The 25,875-nt window shown below is 38.2% G+C and overlaps 1 pseudogene; it reads left to right on the top strand.

The window, feature by feature from the left end:
* The first annotated feature begins 7,941 nt into the window (after positions 1–7,941).
* LOC104226622 (putative disease resistance RPP13-like protein 1) lies at positions 7,942–25,375 on the top strand (annotated as a pseudogene).
* The last annotated feature ends 500 nt before the right edge of the window (positions 25,376–25,875 follow it).

Raw genomic sequence — 25,875 nt, 5'->3', positions numbered from 1 at the left:
CACAAGGTTAGACAAGCCACTTACCTCGAACCAGCTCAAAATCAACCCGAAACCACGTCTTTGCCACGAGTACTCGACTCCAAATGGCCCAAATCTATTCAATTTAATTGCATAATGTAAATAACACTTCAAATAACTGATTCTACAATTAAATTCTAAGCTAATACGCGAAATTATATAAAATGACCAAAATGCCCCTCAGGCCCACGCCTCGGAATCGGGTAAAATTTATATTTTCAGAAACCTTGCACTCTCACGAGTTCAGTCATATCAAAAGTATCAAAATTGGACCTCAATTCATCCCTCAAATCATTACTCAAAGGTCTCCAATACTAAGCCCTAGTTTTCCCCAATTTTAACCCTAAATTTCCATGATTTCTAGCTCTAATCCGTGAAATAATAGCATAGGAACGAGTTTTAGGTCCAAATTGCTTACCTCAATGAAGTCCCCTTGAAATCCCTATTTCAAATCGCCCAAAAAGCTCCAAAGCCGAGATAAAAATGGTGAAATAGCTCAAAATTCGCGAAGGGCACAATTTATACCTTCTGCCGAGACATTTTTGCATTTGCGGCCCTGGGACCGCATCTGTGGTCCCGCTTTTGCAGACCAAAGGTCGCACCTATGACTTTCACTTAAAGACCAGAACCCGCACCTGCGATTAATCTTTCGCAGATGCGTGACCGCTTTTGCGGTATTTCTCTCGCATCTGCGGAACCTGAAGGTCCTCCCCAAATCTGCTTCTGTGATGGCTCCTCCACTTCTGCGGCTCCGCACCTGCGGAACCCAAACCACAGGTGCGATTATGACAGAAGACCAGCTGCTGCAGCAAACTTCAAACTCCAAATCCTTCCGTCAACCATCTGAAATCACCCTGAGGCCCCCGGGACCTCAACCAAAGGCACCAACAAGTCACAAACCACTATCCAAACTTGTACCAATCCTTAAAACACCTAACACACCATCGATACCTCGAATTAACCAAGGATTTAAGCCTAAGAACTCCAATTTTTCCCAAAATACGCTTTGGATCAAAAAGTTTAGCAAACCTCGTCCGAATGACCTGAAATTTTGCGCACACGTCACATTCAACACTACGGAGCTACTCCAACTTCCAGAATTCCATTCCGACCCTCGGATCAAAAATCTCACTATCGGACTGGAAACTTCAAAAATTCAACTTTCAGCATTTCAAGCCTAAATTAGCTACGGACCTCCAAAACACAATTTGAACACGCCCCTAAGCCCGAAATCACCCAACGGAGCTAACAGAACCATCGAATTTCCATTCCGCGGCCGTCTTCATATTGTTCCAACTACGGTCAACTTTCCAACACTTAAGCTCTCATTTAGGGACTAAGTGTCCCAAAACTCTCCGAAACTTAAAGCCAAACATCCCAGGGCAAATCAAAATAGCAAAAATAAATACGCGAAAAGCAATTAATAGGGGATCGGGCATTAATTCTTAAGAAGACTGACCGGGTCATCACACTTAACACTTTAAGAAGGAATCCTATGGTTTACAAAACAAATGACTCCTATATCTGGAAAAGCACTGCAAAAACTTATTCCTTCTTCTCCAAAGGCATCGCTTGAAATATTAGAAATGGGAGTCAAATAAGCATTTGGGATGATAGGTGGGTTATTGGCAAACACACCCTAAGAGAACTAATCAAGGGGCCGTTAGGCAAGGAAGAAAAAAAAATTAAAAAAAATTAATTATATTATTAGTAATAAAAATTGGAACCTAGAAGCTCTTCCATACGACCTACCAAATACGATCTCTGACCTTGTAACACAAACTTACATTCTGTTCTCTAAAAACTTAAATGACTCATTCTTCTGGAAAGAACCGAAGATGGGAACTTCACAACAAAATCGGCCTACAACCTTTTCATTAAGATCACAGAGGCAACCCAACCTCATGAACCCTTTCACCATTTCTAGATATGGAAAGCACCATGCCACAACAAACTCAAAACATTCTTATGGCTATTAGTACATCAATGTCTACCCACTGCAGCTATCCTAAGCCAAAGAAAAATAATCGAATGTAACTCTTGCAAACATTGTGAGACAGAGGAAAACACAAATCACTTGTTCTTTCATTGCCCAAATGAACAGTACAATATGGGGAGAGTTAAACATCACCACCCCACCCTCAAACCAACTAAATTGGATAAAAGATACTTGTACCTCCACTACGAGTATCCTTCTACGTAATAACATATCAATCCCTTTGGTTGTTATCACCCAAATTATTCTTTGGCATATTTGGCTCAACCTAATCATAACTATTTCAATAACCGCTCAATCAAAATTGACAGCCAAAAAATAGTTACACACGCAATTGAATACCTATGCCTAACAACCCATAACTTAAAGAAAATCTTAACCACAAAAATCCCAATAAACTAGACGGCCCCACCAAAAAATATTGATAAACTCAATATAGACGGTATGCACCAAAAAAACTCCAACATTGGAGGAGCAAGTGGAATCATCAGAGAATCCGAAGGAAAATGGATTGATGGATTCTCCTGTCGCATAATGGTCTCATCACCCATCCAAGGAGAAATTCTCGCCCTAGTGAAAGGATTGGAACTTGCTTTCACAAAAAAATAAAATACCGATTATAGTAGAAACAGATTGCGAGGTATTACTCTACCTATTACAAGACAAACTTCACAAAAAAGCTAATGCTTATTTTCTCCATGATTGGCGGTTCCTGTTCGACGCACTGGGCCAGTCGGATGTTAGGCATGTCTACCGTAGAGGATGGTTGTTCGCTGCTCAATCTGGATTTCAAAAGTGAGAAAATGGAAATAGTGTCCAAAGATTGCTCAATATAGCGGCCAAGATCGTTGGTCCTATTATCTCCAAATAAACGTGGCTATTTATTCAAGACTCCCTTTGTTTGTTCATTAATTCTTTTTCTTTTTTAATCGTCTCAGCATTAATGGTCTGTTTCACAGTTTGAGAAAGAAAAAAAATCTGTGCAAGTGTTAAGTCTTATGTGGAGCATTGACGGTTTTCCCTACATGAAAGAAATAGATAATTATGTCCTCTTAAGCATTTATTCTTTTTTGTGTTTCGATTTTGCCTTTAATTTTAGACTTGGTCATGAAATACACAGATCTCTTATTCACGCCAAGTTAAACGAATATAAGCTCTCTCCTCGTGATTTAACATCTCTAAGTAGAAGATATACATGTAAAAGAAAATGGAACTTTTGAGTATTAACTTTTGTAAACTTATCTATTTTTATTAGGATTTTGGCATCATTATATGTGCGAGTCAATTACTCAAATGGTCACTCAACTTCTCAAATTATCTCCTAAAGTCACTTTTCTTTGGTTTGTATCAACAAAGTCACTGAACTATTTCTATTGCACTCAGAAGATCACTCAACTAGATTTTTCAAATTTTGGATTGCCAAATACTTATTTTACCCTCTAAATTATAAATATTTATCTTCTTTTCTTTTTTTAACTTTTCAATATTATGATTTTCCCTTTTTAATTTATATTATGGACTTACCTAAAGGAATAAATAAATATTATTTATAAATTAAAAAAATAAAAAGTATTTAAGCATCTATAATCTATAATGTTGGAATAACAAAATAATGAGCATAGTAAATTAATTAGAATAATATGTTCGTAATAATAATTTTAGTATTAACAACAACAATTTAAAAATTTATTTACACAATTCAGAATGAAAGAAAATAAATGTTGTAAAATATATATTCCATGCATGTAATATAAAAATAATTATTTAAACAAAAGTATTTTTATAATATACATATATATTCTTGAAAATTATGCTCAATTATATTATATATATTCCATGCACGATTTAACATAGTATATTTTACCTTATACAGATAGTCCCCCTACTTTCCGGTGACATAACTTTGTGTCATCGGAAAGTTGATAGAAACATAATAATATAATTGAGCATAATTTTCAAGAATATATAATGTATATTATAAAAATATCTTTATTTAAATAATTATTTTTGTATTACGTGCATGGAATATATATTTTAAAACCTTTATTTTCTTTCATTCTGAATTGTGTAAATAAATTTTTGAAGTTTTGTTATTAATACTAAAATTATTATTACTAACAAATTATTCTAATTAATTTTTTTTTACTAAGCTCGTTATTTTGTTATTCCAGCATTATACTTGCTTAAATACTTTTTATTTTTTAAATTTATAAATAATATTTATTTATTCTATAGATAAGTCCATAATATAAATTAAAAAGGAAAATCATAATATTAAAAAGTTTAAAAAAATAAAAAGAAGATAAATGTTTATAATTTAGAGTAAAATAGATATTTGGCAATCCAAAATTTGGAAAATCTAGTTGAGTGACCTTCTGAATGCAATAAGCATAGTTCAGTGACTTTGTTGTTACAAACGAAAGTAAAGTGACTTTAGGAGATAATTTGAGATAGTTATGTGACCATTTGAGTAATGGACTGTTACATGTGCGCATGAGTGTTTGTGTGCATAAATATTGTGCAGAAATTTCCTCCTATGTCAAAGTCTTTTTTTTTTTTTTTAAAACCAAAGGTTCTCCATAGGAGATTATACTGAAGATAACTCAGAAGAAACATAAAGGGGGGCATATACCTGACCTCATCAAAATAGAGTTAATTGGACAAATCCAACTTTACAATTGTCTTATCCCTAAGATAACAGAAAGAAAGGATGGTCACTCCTAAAACAATTAAGGTCCGAAAAATTGCTAAGTATGAACTTAGCACAAATATCACATTCAACCTGGATCAAAGATGAAGGTGTTCTTCCTCACCTTAATTCTAAAACTTGGTCTTCTTAGCTCATCATTTTTCACTGAGGATGTAATTTGCCTTGGCATGTTTATAGCCCCAATGAAGAACTGTTTTTTTCTATCTCTTTCCGCTAAATTTGCTAGAAGATTAGCTGGAATGTTGCCTTTCCTGAAGGTGTGAGTGAATTGAAACTGTCCATCTGTGTTCATTGCTTGAATCTCTTTAACTTCTTCTCTGATTTGTCATGCCGTGGAGATTTCTCCCTTTATCATTTGAAGAACAAGTAAAGAATCTGATTCAATAGTTAATTTGTTAAAGCCGTGGTCTAAACACCACCTCATTCCAGTTTTAATAGCCTCCACCTCAAAGTCAAAAATCAATTAAAAGGACTTGTTATTTCTATGTCCACAATTTTGTGATTTGCTTAGTATGAAATTAAGCTCTACGTTTTCAGAGTTTATGCATTGCTCTGAGTAATTCTTTAATTTGTTTATTTGGACTATTTAGCTTATAGATTTTCTGGTACTAGTCTGAGGCTTGGCTCTCATTTGTTACTAAATTATTCTGTTGTTCTGCATTTCTGCCATTGCTTCTTGTCTAAGCCTGGGCTGTATTTTAAAATTGTCATTTTATACTACACTGCATTTGATAGCAAATATTAAGATTTTTTCAGTATTTGGATTTTTGAGTTTCTAACTACACTGCATTCGATAGGTAATACTGAATGGATACTAAATTGTCATCTTCCAGGAGATGTGTACATTTCATATTTATTTTTTATTTTTTTTTGTTTTGGTTCTTTTTAGGCAGCTTTGAACTTGGTAATACACTATACTCTTATTTTGCATCAGAGAGGAAATTGATACACTCTTCCAGGGATGTATCATGATGTCATTAATAGTTTACTCAGTACATTTGACCTTTTCTTTTGAAGTCTTAATTGTGAGTTATGACGTATTGAAACTACACGCCGTTAGGAGTCACACTTTTAGTTTTTTCTTTGAAAGAAATACAATCTTCCATGAGAAAAGACTGGTTATACGTAACACATAGCATATTGCACGTTATGATTAGATTATAAGAAGGTTATATTGTTTTCACTGTTAGGATTTGAACAAAGTTCAACCATCATTACGGAATGGAAAAGTGTTAGTAAAACTGCGTTCAAAACCAGAAAATCAGAAGTTAGAATAGAAATGTAAAAATATTCCGAGCCCACAAAATTTCTTGTGCGTCCTTAAGGATTTTAGTCCCACCAATGTTGCCCAAGGTATTCGGAATTTCGGATTAATTCCTTGTAAGATAGAAAATTTATTCTGTAATAACGACACTTTTATAGAAATTCTACGAACACAAATGACGGAATAAATCATACAGTGCAGACTCTATTTGATGAAAAGGTGCAACTTTCATTTCACATCACACCCTTTAAGAAAGCCAACGAAAAGTTCTGGTTGTCTCTTTACTCAAATTGAGAAGGGAAAAATTGTTGATCAAGCATTTTTACACAAGATATAGTGCCACATGTTTAGAAACAGAGATATATGTCTTACACGCATTGGCTTGGTATAAACATTCGGAGTGAGTAAATTTTTACTCACATCAATAAATACGACTCTTGTTGTCCCTTGGGAAAATTCAATCTTTAGATTCCTTCTCGACGAAATTCTCAACATAAATCCTTTCGTTATTTCCGCTCTTTTGTTTCCTCTGCCGCCTGCATCTAATTAACCTCACATCTCATACAAATATATGATTACAAGATTAAAAAATATTGACAATGTCAATGCAAACCCAACAAAGTTCTAATAAACCAACACAAGGTACTGTGCTCTTTTTCATCTTCTGATTTTATTTGATTGTCATTTTCTGACTCTTTTTTTTTAAAGAAAAGTTGTTTTAGTACGTGAATATATAGTTCTTTGCGTCCATTTGTTTTTTTCTTAAATTTATTTTAAGGATGGTTTGGTTACTTTCTTCACTTTAACCGTAATTATGAACAATGGCAAATCCAGAAATTTCGCTTAGGATATTCAAGATGTAGTACATCAGTGTATAAAAAGTAAATTTTGACTTATATATGCAGTATATATTATTATCCAATAAAGGGCATTCAACTGACCACCCTTCACTTTATGTGGCTACAGGGGCGTAGTTATGTTGGCCCAAGGGTGGTCAGTTGACTACTCTTCGTCGGAAAATTATACTATGTATAAAGTAAAAATATTACTCCCTCCGTCTAATTTATGTGAACCTCTTTGACTGGGCACGGAGTTTAAGAAAAAATGAAGACTTTTGGAATTTGTGGTCCTAAACAAGTTAAAAAGGGGCCCAAAGTATTTATGTGGTTATAAAAGTTTCTCGTTAAGGATAGAATTGTAAGTTTAAGCTAAATTGTTACCAAATTTAGAAAGGGGTCATTTTTTTTTGGAACGGACCAAAAAAGAAATAAGTTCACATAAACTGGAACAGTGAGAGTATTTGTTGTTGATTAAAAATAGATTTTGAACACCCTTGCATAGTCCACTGGCAAATGGAATTCAAAACCTTATTGAATTTCCTGACTACGCAGGATCTCCACGAAGGGGGTTCAAAATTTTTTTTTGTATCTAGTGGGAATTGAACCCATGACCTTATGTAGATTTTGAACCCCCTTGACCACTAAACTACACTTTTGGATTGTGTTAAGGGAGTTCAAAACTTAATATATAGAGGTAAAAAACAGATTTTGCCTTATATATACAGTGTATTTTTTCGGCGAAGGGGGTTCGGGTGAACCCCTTGCGCCCCCCTAAATCCGCCCCTGACCGTGCTGATGGGATGTAGTTAGAGTGGCCGGACTACATTGTTTGTAATAGTTAATGACCAAACATTGGAAAAAATGTTGTCCTTTTTCTTTCTATATGTAACTGCCAAATTATATAAAACAAGAAAAATATGGAGTAATTGTCTATATAGCAGTGGCAAATGATAGCAAAAGTGAGAAGAGAAACAGTCTTAATATACAGCTATAAGACAAAAGTAATTTCTGCTAAAGCACATAGTTAGAATACCAGACCTGTTTAGATTATTATCTAGCATTGAAGAGGTAAAATAAATCTCTTAGCACATATTAATTTTAGAGACTTTTAAAAATGGAGATTGGCTTAGCAGTTGGTAGTGCATTTATCTCTTCAGGCCTTTCAGTTCTCTTTGATAGGCTTGCTCCTCAGGGTGAGCTGCTCAAGATGTTTCAGAGGGAAAAGCATGATTTTCGGCTATTTAAGAAGCTGAGGATGACTTTGCTTGGTCTTCAAGTTGTGCTAAGAGATGCAGAGAACAAGCAGGCATCAAATTCGTACGTGAGCCAGTGGCTTAATGAGCTTCAGGATGCTGTGGACAATGCTGAAAACTTAATGGAAGAAATCAATTATGAAGTTTTGAGACTTAAAGTGGAAGGTCAGCATCAATATTGAAAAAATAAGCAACCAACAGGTAAGTGACTTGAACTTGTGCTTGAGTGATGAATTTTAAGTTAACATAAAAGAGAAATTGGAAGACACCGTTGAAACGTTGGAGGAGTTGGAAAAACAAATTGGTCGCCTTGACCTCAAAGCCTATATTGATTCGGCTAAGCAAAGAAGTATTAGACAAGAAACTTCTGTAGTTGATGACTCTGATATCTTTGGTAGGCAAAATGAAATAGAGGAATTGGTTGACCGTTTATTGTCTATTGATGCAAATGGGCAAAATTTGGCTGTAATTCCTATTGTTGGAATGGCTGGGATTGGCAAAACAACTCTTGCTAAAGTTGTTTACAATGATGAGAAGGTGAAAGACCATTTCGATTTGAAAGCTTGGTTTTGTGTGTCTGAACCATATGATGCTTCTAGAATAACAAAAGGGTTACTTCAAGAAATTGGATCATTTGACTCTATGGTTGGTGAGTATCTTAATCAGCTTCAGATCAAACTGAAGGAAAGCTTAAAAGGGAAAAAGGTTTCTTATTGTTTTAGATGATATTTGGAATAACAAATACATCGAGTGGGATGACTTGAGAAATCCTTTTGCACAAGGAGAAATTGGAACTAAGATCATTGTGACGACACGTAAGGAGAGTGTTGCCTTGATGATGGGTAGTGGGGTTATTAACGTGGGGACTCTATCTAATGAAGTCTCTTGGGATTTATTCAAACGACATTCATTAGAAAACAGGGATCTCGAGGAACATCCAAAACTTGAAGAGGTTGGTAAACAAATTGCCACCAAGTGCAAAGGATTGCCTTTAGCTCTGAAGGCACTTGCAGGTATGTTACGCTCCAAATCAGAGGTAGAAGAATGGAGAGACATTCTAAGAAGTGAAATATGGGAGCTGCCAAGTCGTTCGAATGACATCTTACCAGCATTGATGTTGAGCTACAATGTGATAGGACCAAACCTATTGTTGTATGTGAAAGTAGACAAAACAAAAGAAAGAAAAATCAAAAAGAGATGAAAATATGATGTAAGCGCTTACATCGACATTCTTGTGATGTAAGCGCTTACCTCGACATTCTTATGATGTAAGCGCTTACATCGGCATTCTTATGATATAAGTCCTTACCTCGGCAGGGCATTCAAATGCCTATAAATAGGGGTCTACATTTTCATTTGTAGATCATCCCAAAACTTCTTCTTTCTCTTTTCAATTAATAAAGAGTTATTCTTTGTGTGGCCGTGGAGTAGGCAAAAATTGCCGAACCACGTAAATCTTGTCTTGTCTTGTTTTGTGCAATTTATTGCTTTTCTCTCTTAAATATTCTTTTCTTTCTATTAGCTTGATAGCTTCCCAACAACTGGTACATACAGAAGGTACTAAGCAGGTTCAGTCTTCATGATGCAAAGACCAGAAGCACTCAACTCGGAAGCCATCTAAATCTGTCAAAGGACCAATCACCTAAGACAGATGAAGAAAGGAAGTACATGTCCAAAGTTTCGTATGCTTCAGCAGTAGGAAGTTTGATGTATGCTATGGTTTGCACTAGACCTGCCATAGCCCATGCAGTTGGAGTTGTTAGTTGATACATGTCAGATCCAGGAAAGGAGCATTGGGAAGGTGTAAAATGGATATTGCGATATCTCAAAGGCACCTCAGGTATGGCACTTTGTTTTAAAAAGAGAAATATTATCTTACAAGGTTTTGCTGATGCAAATTTAGGCGGCAATCTGGATAGTCGAAAAAGTACCACGGGCTACGTGTTCACCTTGGGTGGTATTGCTGTTAGTTGGATGTCCAGACTTCAGAAAAGTGTTGCTCTATCTACCACTAAAGCAGAGTACATGGCAATCTCAGAAGCTGGAAGTGAGATGATTTGGCTCAAGAATTTTCTTAAAGAGCTAAGTAAAGAGCAGGACAATTGTGAGCTTTTCAGCGATAGCCAGAGTGCAATTCATCTTGCCAAAAATTCAGTGTTTCATGCGAGATCAAAGCATATCCAGTTGAGGTATCATCATATCCGAGAGTTGATAAACGAAGGAACTTTTTCCCTGCAGAAGATACCAGGATCAAAGAACCCGTCAGACATATTGACCAAAGTTGTCGGTGTTGACAAACTGAGGTTGTGCACTGCCTCAGTTAGCCTTCAAGACTGATAGAGTGAAGGTGCCACCAGAGAATAGCAAATCTTTCTTTATTTTCTTTCTTGATGTAACATAGGTTTGAGGGGAGATTGATAGGACCAAACCTATTGTTGTATGTGAAAGTAGACAAAACAAAAGAAAGAAAAATCAAAAAGAGATGAAAATATGATGTAAGCGCTTACATCGACATTCTTGTGATGTAAGCGCTTACCTCAACATTCTTATGATGTAAGCGCTTACCTCGGCAGGGCATTTAAATGCCTATAAATAGGGGTCTACATTTTCATTTGTAGATCATCCCAAAACTTCTTCTTTCTCTCTTCAATCAAGAGCTATTCTTTGTGTGGCCGTGGAGTAGGCCAAAATTTGATACGCTTCTCAACACAATGATCTTCCTGTACATTTAAAGCGATGCTTTGCCTATTGTGCAATATTTCCCAAAGATCATCTATTTTGCAAAGAACAAGTTATTAATCTGTGGATTGCTAATGGTCTTGTACAGTGGTTACAGAAAGATGAATCAATTGAAGAGTCAGGAAACCAATACTTTCTCGAGTTGAGATCAAGATCATTGTTCGAAAGGGTCCCTACGTCTTTTCCAACGGGGACTGAGATGTTCTTAATGCATGACCTTGTCAATGATCTGGCCCAAATTGCATGTTCAAATCTTTGCTTCAGGTTGGAAAACAACGAAGGATCTCATATATTGGAACAAACTCGACACTTATCATATTCAATGAGCTTTGGAGAATTTGAGAAATTGAAATCCCTGTGCAAATTGGAGCAATTGAGGACATTGCTTCCCATAAGCATGAATCGCTTTTTTCCCATTTACGACCTAAGTAATAGGGTGTTGCATAAGATATTGCCAAGATTAACATCATTAAGGGCACTATCATTATCTGGTTATAACATTAAGGAGTTGCCCAATGCCTTGTTTATCAAATTAAAACTCCTAAGATTTTTGGACCTTTCTTGGACAGCGATAAACAAGTTGTAACTTGGAGACACTTCTCTTATCATATTGCCTTAATCTTGAGGAGCTACAACCACATGGAAAAGTTGAGCAACTTGCGTCACCTTGATATTAGCAACATTCCTCGCTTGAAGATGCCGCTATATCTAAGCAAGTTGAAAAGCCTTCATGTGCTAGTGGGAGCTAAATTTCTTCTAGGTGATTGCAGCGGTTCAAGAATCGGAGATCTGGATCAACTACATAACTTATATGGATCTCTATCAATTCTAGAGTTGCAAAATGTGGTTGATAGAAGGGAAGTTGTGAAGGCAAACATGAGAGAAAAAAATCACGTTGAACAGTTATCATTGAAGTGGAGCGAAAGTATTGCTGAAAACTCACAAAATGAGAGAGACATACTTGATGAGTTACAACCAAATACAAACATAAAAATACTCCGAACCACGGGATACAGAGGGACAAAATTTCCAGATTGGCTAGCTGCTCATTCGTTTCTTAAGCTGGTAGAAATGTATCTTAGCAACTGCATGGATTGTGATTCCTTGCCAGCACTAGGACAACTTCCTTCTTTGAATGCCCTTGCCATCAGAGGGATGCATCGAATAACTGAGGTGACTGAAGAATTCTATGGTGGTTTGTCTTCCAAAAAGCCATTTAACTCTCTTAAGTCGCTTGAATTTGCAAATATGCTGGAGTGGAAGCAGTGGCATATACTAGGGAATGGAGAGTTCCCAACACTTAAGAGACTTACAATTAAAGGTTGCCCCAAGTTGATTGGGAAGTTGCCTGAAAATCTTTGTTCTTTGACAGTATTGATAATTTCAAAATGTCCTCGACTCATTTTGGAGACACCTATCCAACTTTTAAGTTTAGATTGGCTTCAAGTTGTTGGTTCTCCTAATCTTGGAATTCTTTTTGATGATGCTCAAATGTTTACATCCCAAATTCAGGGAATGAAGCAGATAGCTTCACTAAATATTGATGATTGCCACTCTATTACCTCTATACGTATTAGCAGTCTTCCAAATACCAACAGATTCAGAATTAAACGTTGTCATCTCCTTGCACGGCTTTTGATTCCCACTGGGATCGAAGATCTGAAAATTGATGAATGTGAGAATCTTGAAACAATTTCAGCTATATGCACGATTCAGATGACCTCGTTGTGTTATTTGTTTATTTACAAATGCCAAAAGCTGAAATCATTGCCAGAACGTATGCAGGAACTCCTTCCATCTCTTAAACGTCTCTCCCTGCGTTATTGTCCAGAAATTGAGTCCTTTCCTGAAGGAGGACTACCCTTCAATTTAGAAGTCCTTCTGATCGAGTATTGCAAGAAACTGGTGAATGGCCGAAAGGAGTGGGTTTTACAGATACTCCGCCGTCTCACAGATTTAACCATCATTCATGATGGTAGTGACGAAGAGATTCTTGCTGATGAAAATTGGGAATTTCCTTTCTCCATTCGACGTTTTGAAGTAAATAATCTGAAAACCTTAAGCAGCCAAGTTCTCAAAAGCCTCACTTCTCTGAAACGTCTATCTATTCGTAATTCACCTCAAGTTTGGTCACTACTCGAAGAAGGTATTCCCTCGTCGCTCACTTCACTTCGAAGTCTAGATATCGGGTACTGCGATCAGCTCCAATCTATTCCAGAATCAGCAATTCCTGATGATGTCCATCTCATTGAAGAAGTATTAGGCATGTGCCTAATAAGAGTTTTCTTTGGTTTGGTAGCCAACCTTGTTGACTTGGTTTGGTTGGTAGCCAACCTTGTTGAATTTCTTTGGTTTGGTAGCCAACTTTGTTGAATTGTGAAAAGTGTGTGTAAATTGTCAAATATTGTAGGCTTTAGAGGGTGAAGCTTTGGCTATAAAAGGAGAGCTTCAACTCTCATTTCTTCACACCAACAAAGAGAGAAAGAAAGAGTGAGGTTTCACAGACAAGGTATAAGAAAATAGTCTGTGAGGAAAATAGAGAGTGAGCGATATTGTAGTGAGGTGGGAATATCAAAAGAGGGTTATTTCTTTTGAGTGTTGTAGTGGTCTTTGGAGTATTTATCTCCGACCTACAAAGTGTAAAATTCCTTACTATAGTGATATCAGTTGCTCCTCTCGGGGTCGTGGTTTTTTTTCCCTTATTCAGAAGGGTTTTCCACGTAAAAATCTTGGTGTCATTGTTACTCTTTTATTCTTGTTAATTACCGTATCTCGGTGCTACATTATTATTCCGCTTTATTACCGTGAATATTATTTTGGTAAGGGGTTTATTCCCAACAACTGGTATCAGAGCACAGGTTCTGCTCGTTCACTGAAATACTATTCACTGTCGGTAGTACTATACTTGGTGAAAAATAAAAATGTCCGGAGTAAAGTACGAGGTAGCAAAATTCAACGGAGATAACGGTTTCTCAACATGGCAAAGAAGGATGAGAGATCTGCTCATCCAACAAGGATTACACAAGGTTCTAGATGTTGATTCCAAAAAGCCTGATACCATGAAAGCTGAGGATTGGGCTGACTTGGATGAAAGAGCTGCTAGTGCAATTAGGTTGCACTTATCAGATGATGTGGTAAATAACATCATTGATGAAGACACTGCACGTGGAATTTGGACAAGGTTGGAAAGCCTATACATGTCCAAAACGCTGACAAATAAATTGTACCTGAAGAAGCAGTTATACGCCCTACACATGAGTGAAGGTACGAATTTTTTGTCACATTTAAATGTGTTTAACGGACTAATCACACAGCTTGCCAACCTCGGAGTGAAAATCGAGGAAGAAGATAAAGCCATCTTGCTATTGAACTCGTTGCCATCTTCGTACGATAATTTGGCAACAACCATCCTGCACGGTAAGACTACTATTGAGTTGAAAGATGTCACATCGGCTCTTCTACTCAATGAGAAGATGAGAAAGAAGCCTGAAAATCAAGGACAGGCTCTCATCACAGAAGGTAGAGGCAGGAGTTATCAAAGGAGTTCGAACAACTATGGTAGATCCGGAGCTCGTGGGAAGTCAAAGAACCGATCCAAATCAAGAGTCAGAAATTGCTACAACTGTAATCAACCAGGTCACTTCAAAAGAGATTGCCCAAATCCAAGGAAGGGCAAAGGTGAAACCAGTGGCCAGAAGAATGACGACAACACAGCCGCCATGGTGCAAAATAATGATAATGTTGTCCTCTTTATAAATGAGGAAGAGGAATGCATGCACCTGTCAGGTCCAGAGTCGGAATGGGTGGTTGACACAGCGGCATCTCACCATGCCACACCGGTAAGAGATCTTTTTTGCAGATATGTAGCAGGTGATTTCGGCACAGTGAAAATGGGTAACACAAGTTACTCAAAGATTGCGGGGATTGGTGACATTTGTATCAAGACAAATGTCGGATGCACATTGGTTCTAAAGGATGTGCGGCATGTACCTGATTTGCGGATGAACTTGATCTCGGGAATTGCTTTAGACCGAGATGGATACGAGAGTTATTTTGCAAATCAAAAGTGGAGACTCACTAAGGGATCATTGGTGATTGCAAAGGGAGTTGCTCGTGGCACGTTGTACAGGACAAATGCAGAAATATGCCAAGGTGAATTGAACGCGGCACAAGATGAGATTTCTGTAGATTTATGGCACAAAAGAATGGGTCATATGAGCGAGAAGGGATTGCAGATTCTTGCCAAGAAATCACTCATTTCTTATGCCAAAGGTACAACTGTAAAACCTTGTGACTACTGTTTATTTGGTAAGCAGCATAGAGTCTCATTTCAGACATCGTCTGAAAGAAAATTGAATATACTTGATTTAGTATATTCTGATGTTTGCGGCCCAATGGAAATTGAATCAATGGGCGGTAACAAATATTTTGTTACTTTTATTGATGATGCTTCACGAAAATTATGGGTTTATATTTTGAAAACCAAAGATCAGGTGTTTCAAGTTTTCCAGAAATTTCATGCTCTAGTAGAAAGGGAGACGGGTCGAAAGCTAAAGCGCCTCCGAAGTGACAATGGAGGTGAGTACACTTCAAGGGAATTTGAAGAGTATTGTTCAAGTCATGGGATCAGACATGAAAAGACAGTTCCTGGAACCCCACAGCACAATGGCGTAGCCGAGAGGATGAACCGCACCATTGTGGAGAAGGTGAGAAGCATGCTCAGAATGGCTAAACTGCCTAAGTCATTCTGGGGTGAAGCAGTTCAGACAGCCTGTTACCTGATCAATAGGAGTCCATCAGTTCCGTTGGCGTTTGAAATCCCAGAGAGAGTTTGGACCAACAAGGAGGTGTCCTACTCGCATCTGAAGGTGTTCGGTTGCAGAGCTTTTGCACATGTACCAAAAGAGCAGAGAACAAAGCTGGATGATAAATCTGTTCCCTGCATATTTATCGGATATGGAGATGAAGAGTTCGGGTACAGACTGTGGGATCCTGTAAAGAAGAAGGTCATCAGAAGCAGAGATGTAGTCTTCCGAGAAAGTGAAGTTGGAACTGCTGCTGATATGTCAGAAAAGGCGAACCCGAGAGGGTACAAGGGAGTTTTTTCCAATTAAAGGACAATCGAAACGGGATTGGTTTGTTTATTTCAGAGTCGCCACTTGGGAGTTTTAGGGTGTCCCAAGTCACCAATTTTAATCCCGAATCGAGGAAAAGAATGACTCCATATTACAGTCTGCGTACCAGAAATCTGGATAAGGAATTCTGTTAACCCGGGAGAAGGTGTTAGGCATTCCCGAGTTCCGTGGTTCTAGCACGGTCGCTCAACTGTTATATTCGGCTTGATTATCTGATTTTATACAAATATGAACTTATGTGCAAATTTTAACTTTTTACCGCTTTCATAATTGTTATTATTATTTTCTACAAGGAATTGCAACGTTGTGAAAATATATCCCGAACCGCGTTACAATCAATGTACCCGTGGTCGTCGACACATTTTGACTCTATTGAGATTTGGATTTGGGTCACATCAATGTGCACCCGTGTTTAAGAAGGTTAAATTATTAAAGGTGCGCCTAAAGCAACTAGCGTATTGTTATTTTGGGAAGGCCGTAAAATTCGCTAAACGGCCTGTCCCGAATTCTAAGTATTTTAATATATACATTTAGAGGGCCCCGCAGCTTGTGCATTTTTGTTTGTCGAGGCTCGTCTCATTTTTATTTAAAAGGATAAACCTACAGTGACTATATTTTCCTATTAAGTTCGTCTCTAAAATAAAAGAAAATCTCTTAATTAATTACATGCTAAAAACGTAACTTATTAATTATTAGTTTACGGCTAATGCGAATGGAAAATTGCGACCGAGTTTGTACAAAGAAAAACTGCTTTCATTCTATATTCTATTATTCAATAATACTAAAACGTGAGATTGACACACCATAATATCAAAACAGATTAACTATTCTTTGATTAATTTAAACTAACATTATTAGATGAAGAAGTTATACATATGTGACATCGTTACTAATTTAATCAATCAACTACATTTTTATACAAAGAAAAGAAAATTATATTCAACCACAAATCTAAACAGGAGGAATTCAACAGGAACAAAGCCTGATTAATATTTCATTTTTGCTTCAAGCCGAGATTGTACAAATGTGTACCTGGAAACAGCAGTACAAGAACAAAAGAAGGAGAAGTCAGCAGCAGTAATAACACAGCAACAACAGATTCAGCAACACCGCAAACCAGTACAGTAGGAATAGCAGAAAACCCAGGAGACTATAAACGACTCCAAGTATAGTGAAGAAGTAAAAGGTAGGAAGGTTCTGACTATTTCAGATCTTAAGCGAGGCAATGAAGCAGTAACTATTCTTTTTCAACTTCAAAACTCTCCAAAATGAATTCTGCCCCTGTATATTCAGTGTATCCAGAATGTATATCGGGTGTATACTTCTCACTCCGCCCCCTCTTTTTTTCTTCTCTCTATCTAGTTTTTCCTCTCTTTTTTTCCACCCTTCTTCCTAAATTTTCTCTTCTATTTATAGCAAAATTTTCGAAATTTTCAGATTTGTTTTTTATTATTTTATTATTTTTTTAATTAAAAGAAATCCCACTTACAAATTGCTTTTATTTTTTTAGAAAAAGAAATCCCACCTTTATTTACTTTTATTTTTAAAATTCCAACTTTAATTACTTTATCTTATTTAAAATCCCACTTTTTATTTTTTTAAAAGAGAATCTCACTTTATTTAACTTTTCTTTAAAAAACAAACCACTATCTTTTCTTTTTCTTTCAAAAATGCTACTTTCAATTACTTTAAATTTTTTAAATTTTCAGATACCTTTATATTTATTTTTTAATTCCAACCTTCTTTTACTTTTAAATTTTTTAAAAATTTCCACAAAACTTTTTATTTTTTAAAATTTTCTACATTCTTTTACTTTTTTAAAAAAAAAAGAAGAGAATTTCACCTATTTTTACTTTTATATTTTTTTTATTCAATACTTCCCTTTTTCTTATTTTTTTTAAATCATTCCCGAAATTATTATATTTTTTTAAAAAAGAAATAAAATAAAATAAAATATTTTCGGATTTTTTATATATATAAAAAAAAACAAAAAAACTATTAATAGTGATAATTCACCTTTTATTTTTTATTTTTTTGGTTTTGTTTTGTGTTGGACAAAAATGAAGATGGGGTGTTGGGTTAATGGAGCGGACCGGGTCGACCCGGTTTGAAACGGACCGGGTCATGGGGAAAGTTGGGCAATTATTTGGGCCTGTGGTTTGAAATTGAAGAAGTGGCCCAATCCGATTTTTCTTTGTATTTTTGTTCTCTTTTCTTCTTTTATTTTTCTAAAACTAAATTATAAAAGTACTTAAATTATTATTAAGAACTAAATTAAGTTATAAAAGCGCAAATTAACTTCCAATAACAATTAACGCACAATTAAGTAATAATTAAGCATAAAATTGTTCATTTGGACATTAAATGCTAAAAATGCAAAAGATGCCTATTTTTGTAATTTTTAATTTTTGTAAACAAATTTAATTACTAACAATTGTAGAATTAAATCCTACATGCAAAATGCGACATATTTTGTATTTTTTATTAATTTAACAAATAAACATGCATAGACAAACATACAAATAGTTACACAAAATATCACAAAATATCACAAAAATTGCACACCAAGAAAAATTATTTTATTTTTGAATTTTTTGGGAGTAATTCTCATATAGGGCAAAAATCACGTGCTTACAGCTGCCCCTCTTTGCCCGGAGACACGAAGGGTTTTCGTGCAAAGATAAAGCGAGCGATTTTTGCCCATCCGAGTACTCCGTGTGAAGCATTTTTTTTTGAAAAAGATTTGACCGAACCTTTGCTTCAAAGGTTTCCTACATATCCTGGGCTAAACAGGAATCAGGTCAATGTAGTTCGGGAAGTTTTTGGTAGCTGGGACTACCGTGGGACTGCGATGTTACTGCTGTTGCATGCTGTTATCACTGCTTACCGATCTCCTTGTTACACCGTGCTTAAAAGAAAACAAGAAGCTAGGCTAGACTAAAATTTGTTCTTGTTGCCTTGCTTTCTTGTCGGCTTGTGTTTCCTTCGGTGCTTTTCTTCCTTGAATTTTGGAATGATACTGGCCCTTTGCTTTTCTGAATACCAGTTTTCATCATTTTGCTCGGTCCGCTGGGGACATGGCTTTCTTCATCAAGCTTTTTGGCGGTTCCTCTGGTGGGTACGACTTTCTTCATCAGACTTGTTATGCTGGGCATGATTTAATGTTCACCAGCTGCTTCTTTCAAGACGCGTCCTTTCTTCCTTTTGACTCATGCGCCTGAATTTGTGCTGGGACATCTTGTTGCAACCTTCTGTTTCCCGGTGCTGGGGATTTTTATTGTTTCCTGCTGGGGATTCTTGTTGTAACCCTCTATTTTATTGTTTTCTGACTTGATCTTGAAATGTATGCCTCTATTATATGGGCGGGCTCCCAACTTCAACGCTTGTAATGAAAAAGACTGAATGTATTCCCGCATTATACTGGTGGGCGACCTAGAACATGAATGTATTCCCGCATTTTACTGGTGGGCGACCTAGAACAGAATGTATTCCCGCATTTTACTGGTGGGCGACCTAGAACAGAAAGTATTCCCGCATTTTACTGGTGGGCGACCTAGAACAGAATGAAAGGACAGAAATGTATGCCTCTGTTATATGGGCGGGCTCCCAACTTCAATACTAACTTAGGAGGAAATGCCTCTCCTATGGGTAAAACTAAACTTAGGAGGAAATATCTCTCCTATGGATAAAACTAAACTTAGGAGGAAATGCATCTCCTATGGGTAAAACTAAACTTAGGAGGAAATGCGTCTCCTATGGGTAAAAGTAAACTTAGGAGGAAATGCATCTCCTATGGGTAAAATGAACTTAGGAGGAAATGCGTCTCCTATTGGTAAAGGCGTGGAATGTATTCCCTTGTTATACAGGTGGGCGCCTAAAATATGAAATGGACAGACAAAAAGTATTCCTCTTCGTTATACAGGTGGGCGCCTGGCTTCAACAACAATTTAGAAAATAAAATCCTATTCGAGGGCGGATGAACCCAAAATATCCTATTCGAGGGCGGATGAACCCAAAATATCCTATTCGAGGGCGGATGAACCCAAAATATCCTATTCGAGGGCGGATGAACCCAAAATATCCTATTCGAGGGCGGATGAACCCAAAATATCCTACTCGAGGGCGGATGAACCCAAAATATCCTACTCGAGGGCGGATGAACCCAAAATATCCTACTCGAGGGCGGATGAACCCAAAATATCCTTGTCGAGGGCGGATGAACCCAAAATACCCTAGTCGAGGGCGGATGAACCCAAAATACCCTAGTCGAGGGCGGATGAACCAAAATATCCTATTCGAGGGCGGATGAACCCAAAATATCCTATTTGAGGGCGGATGAACCCAAATATCCTATTCGAGGGCGGATGAACCCAAAATATCCTATTCGAGGGCGGATGAACCCAAAATATCTTATTCGAGGGCGGATGAACCCAAAATATCTTACTCGAGGGCGGATGAACCCAAAATATCCTACTCGAGGGAGGATGAACCCAAAATATCCTTCTCGAGGGCGGATGAACCCAAAATATCCTACTCGAGGGCGGATGAACCCAAAATATCCTACTCGAGGGCGGATGAACCCAGAATATCCTATTCGAGGGCGGATGAACCCAGAATACCCTAGTCGAGGGCGGATGAACCCAGAATACCCTATTCGAGGGCGGATGAACCCAGAATACCCTATTCGAGGGCGGATGAACCCAGAATACCCTATTCGAGGGCGGATGAACCCAAAATATCCTATTCGAGGGCGGATGAACCCAAAATATCCTATTAGAGGGCGGATGAACCCAAAATATCCTATTCGAGGGCGGATGAACCCAGAATATCCTATTCGAGGGCGGATGAACCCATCTTCAAAAACTTGGAATTGTCTTACTTACGACTGTCTTTCTTAGAATCGTGTTGTCTTGCTATCTCTTAAAACTTGAATTGATTTCCTCGTTCCTTCGAGAAAATTTTCGACAAATGGCAGAAAATTTTCTGCCCCAGTGTTGGTGCTTTTCCTTGTGGCATGTTTTTTCGCCATTAACAAGATTTCCTTTTCCTGCTTCAAATCAAAGAAAATTTGTTAGTTTTAACACATGGTAAGTGGTCGTGTCACTCCTGCTGGGGATGGTTTTTCCCTTTCCCTCTTCCCTGCTCTGTGCTTCATTACGCTATCAAAACTTGTTGGGGATGAATTTTCCTTTTCTTCCTTCCCCACTCTGTGTTTGTGACCAACTTCTTTTCACTTTATCGCCTTATCTTTGGCCTATTGTATTCGCCTTTTGCTTTGCATCATTTTGGCAACTGGTAGTAAACTCTGAAAATCCTTTTCAAAAACAAACTGTTGGGGAGGTAAAATCTTTAAACCAAGAAATGAAAAAGTGAAGAATTTCAAAAATAGAAAAAGAAGAAGTCTTTCTGAACAAAATATTGGGGAAAAGGAAAGAAAAGAACTTATCTGAATGATATAACTGATCCCAACGATCATGTCACGCATTCCGGATTAATCAACCCAGTCTATTTGTATCAATCAACCCTTCGGACGGCCTCATGTTGCTGGGGATAAACAGGCACTCAACTCTTTGCCAAATGTGGATCCTTCCCGCCAATCTTGTCTTGTCGCCTCATAGTGCCCTTCGAGGGGTTTTCACTAATAAGACTCTCTCATTTCTCTCAACTCTCGTCGCCTTATGGTGCCTGTGAAGGTTTTTACCGATAAGACTCTCTCATTTTATTTTATTTTTCAGATGGGGATTAGAGTGCTGCCGATATGACTCTCTCTGTTGGGGGATTCTTTCGGCTATCAATTCATTTCCAGCTTATGATCTTCTTCTTTGCTGGGGATCAGAGTGTTATTCCCGACTTCCATTTGCATTGACTTAGCACTTCTCAGTTACTGATCGGGAGGTCTTTTTGGACATCAATAGGGGTTTTTGTGTATGGCTGAAAGGAGAAAGGGTATCCAAAGTTCAAAAATAATTTTTAGGGGTAAGATAGTACAACTCTTGGAATCAAACTTTCTTGCCAAAATTACAAGCGCCAACTTCTGCCCCAGTTTTTCTTGCTTGGGGATTTTTATTTTGTCACACTATGTTATCTTATGCACACTATGACCGAGCCGTGAGGCGCCTACGTATCCTCTTCGAGGAATCGGGTCAAACGTAGTTCCCAATTCCTTTGTTTTTTTTTTGTGACTTTTCTTTTGTTCTTATTATCATTACTTTTTTTTCTTTCATTTTCATTACTGATTCCAAAAGAGGGGTATGAAAGAATAAATAAGGCTCAAAAGGGGAAGCAAAGGTTAAAGTGTTTGGATAGAAGAAAGAATTGTCTCCGTCATTTCATTCTCTGATAAATGCTAAATACAAACAAACAACAATTACAATCATACATAATATCTCTTAACTGCGTCAGAATTGATAGTCATGTCGACGCATTTCCCTTAGATATTTGTTGATCACAAAGCGTCATTGGGCTTGCTCTGTTTAGATTGCAATAATCAACACACACCCGGATTTTCCATCTCCTTTTTTGTTTTGCACTGGCACCACATTAGCCAACCAATCAGGATATCGAGCGACCCGAATAACCTTAGCGTTCAGCTGTTTGGTTACTTCTTCCTTAATCTTCACACTTATGTCGGTTTTGGACTTCCTCAATTTTGCTTGACGGGGTGAAATGCTGGGTCAGTGGGCAATTTTTGAACCACTAAATTGGTGCTTCAACCCGGCATGTCGTCGTATGACCATGCAAAATGTTTTGAATTCAGTAAGTGCTTTGATTAGTTCTTCCCTGATGTTTGGTTCCATATGGACGCTTATCTTAGCTTCCCTGATGTCATCCGCATCCCCTAGATTGACAGCTTCCGTGTCAGTTGGGCTCTTTTTTCAAATTGGCTCAACTCTCTGTTAATTTCTTCGAAGGCTTCATCCTTATCGTATTCCGACTTATCATCACAATCTTGTACAATAAGTTCGAAATCAAATTGATTTTTTAGATTAGGTTGAAGATCCGTCGTACATGCCATGTCATTAGAACCAGTATAAAGAGAACTGTTCAGAAGAGAAAAATAAGAAGAAAAATTAAAACAAAATAAGGAATGAGAAAAAAAAACTTTCACTTTATTAAAATACGGGATAGCAAGGTTTCACACTTTGGCGAGCACAAGAAAAATCTGGATTACAACCCTGGAATAATCCAGACAACAAAAAAGAAAATCAGAGCCCACTACCAAGACTCCCTTCGTATAGGAAGAGGAGTAGCCGTTCAATTGTTGATTTTTGCTTTCAACCCCACAAACTGCACATCTGCCTCGTTGGACCCTTTTCCAACACCATAACTGGCTTGTCATCCACCTTTTCCAACTATACCACCGCTTTTCCACTGGTTAACATTTCTTTTGAACCGACACGAATCATCATCACTGTTTGTGAGGGTTTCTTTAGATCCCCTCCTTCGTGCACTAGCTCAATCATGTGGGTTTCAAGGTGTGCCGGCAACGGGTTCTGATTGATGTTGGGCGCCTCTGGTGTCTGAACCTCAATCTTGTTGGTGTCAATAAGATTTTGTACTGCATGTTTCAACTTCCAACACTTCTCGGTATCATGTCCGGGAGCCCCCGAACAATACTCACAGCTTACCGAGTGGTCCATATTTTTGGGAAGGGGATTTGGCAATCTGGGCTCAACAGGACTCAACAAGCCTAACTGCCTTAATTTGTGGAACACGGCAGTATAGGTTTCTCCCAACTCAGTGAATGTTCTTTGTATTCTTTCATTTCTGAAAGCCTGATTTCCCCGGAAACCTGCCCTTGAGGGTTCCTGTAAGCTCTTGGCGGTGGATAGGTGTTTTGCGATAGTGTATGTGTGTTATGGGGAGCCGGCGCGCGCCATTGCGGGCGAACCGGAGGCTGAGTGTATGTTTGGGCTTGGTGCACGGAGAAGTGTGGTTCTTGAGGTGGATAGTAGTATTGTGGTGGGCTGTATGGGTAGTTTGGCCTGTGGGGTCTGGGTTGGTTGTAGTATGGTTTACCAGACCTGGACCAACTGCTTGCCTCAATCGTGGCAATTTCTTCTTTCTTCTTTCTTCCTAGCGCACCTCCCGTGCCGCTCTGAATAGCCTGGGTTGTTGCCTTGAGTGCTGAGTAATTCAGGATTTTGTCAGACCTCAGACCCTCCTCTATCATGACCCCTATCTTTACTACTTCATTGAAGGATTTCCCAACCGTCGTCACCAAGTGACCAAAGTAAGTTGGATCCAGTGTCTGCAAGAAGTAGTCCACCATTTCTCCCTCTCTCATGGGAGGATCAACTCTGGCTGCTTGCTCTCTCCAGCGGAACCCGAACTCGCGAAAACTTTCCCCGGGCTTCTTCCCGGTCCTCAACAATGTGAGACGGTCAGGGACTATCTCGAGATTGTATTGGAAATGACCTGCGAAAGCCTGCGCCAGATCATCCCAAGTGTACCATCTGCTGGAATCCTGCCTGGTATACCATTCGAGTGCCGATCCGCTCAGACTTTGGCCAAAATAGGCTATCAGCAGTTCATCTTTACCGCCTGCCCCTCTCATTTTGCTACAGAAACCCCGCAAATGTGCCATGGGGTCACCGTGCCCTTCATATAAATCAAACTTAGGCATCTTGAACCCAGCCGGGAGTTGGACGTCCGGGAAAGGGCATAGATCTTTGTAGGCCACACTGACCTGGTTGCCCAATCCGTGCAGGTTCCTGAAGGACTGCTCCAGGCTTTTGAACTTCCTCAATACCTCCTCTTGTTCTGGGACTTTAACCGGCTTTTCAATCTCTGCCGGTACCTCCAAGTGTGGATTGTAGGCATGTGGTTCGGGGGCATGGAATGTGGGCTCAGGGGGATAGTATTGCGTATCGTGAGCCTGAAACAATGGCTCGTTGGAGGATCTTTGCAACGTGGCTGGCGGAGGTGCCCCGACGACGGGGACGATTGGCGGAGGAGGGTTTTGTTTGGGTGGTGGAGCTTGGGGATTATAGGAAGTATCCCCTTGGTAGTATTGGGCAACGGGGAAGCTCGTTGAAGGGCCGGGTAAAGGGTATTTCGGTGTGTGTCCCGGTGGGGAAGTAGGAGTGACGAGTGGTTCGGGCCCCTTTTGCGCCTTAGCCATGGCTAGCTGCATTTCATGCATTTCCAATCTCATTTTTTCTATATTGGCCATCGCCTCCTTCAGCATCTGATGTGCCGCCCCTTCCGACTCAACACTATTTTCTGAGCCAGTCATGTTTTCTGGTATAATCCCTTTTGATCTTGTTTGATAATGGTATGGTGCCAGTACGCTTTAACAACTAACTGTTTGGATTTGGACAAACAACAAACTGTTTGGATTTGGACAAACAACAAACTTGTTAGCGTTAAAGTTTTAACAGATATTGCAATTGCATATTGGGGAACGCAATTTTCTTAGGCAGTTAACCATTTCTAACATGTTTTTTTTTCTACCGCGTGCATCTTCCCGCGTGAAACCCTTCATTCCACCCTTTTTTATTTATTCTTTGTGCCTTTTTTATTTATTCACTTTCTTTTTCTTTTTTTCTTTTTTTTTGTTGTGGTCGAATCTTATGGAGATTGCCTACGTATCATGCCCCCGCATCAATCAGACCTTGCGTAGTTCGGACCAATAATAGATAAACAATAATGAACATTTTTTTTCAATTTTCATATTAAAACAAACTGAGTTTCAAAGGTTTGAAGATGACCTACAAACTCGAAAATCAAACAACCCACATATTCTAATCAAAAGATTTACAAACTCAAAAACAAACGGCCAGCTTCCTTTCCCCGTTTGTCAAATGCAACCAAACGGCTATTTTTGCAAATGTTGCCCCTTCCAAATCTCACATGAATTTTGAGGCTGGGGAGGATTATTTTGACACTTTACAAACTTGTCCATTCTTTTACGAAAAT

This window comes from Nicotiana sylvestris, chromosome 9 (assembly GCF_000393655.2).
Source record: "Nicotiana sylvestris chromosome 9, ASM39365v2, whole genome shotgun sequence".
NCBI lineage: Eukaryota > Viridiplantae > Streptophyta > Magnoliopsida > Solanales > Solanaceae > Nicotiana > Nicotiana sylvestris.
This window is presented reverse-complemented; position numbering and strand designations above follow the sequence as displayed.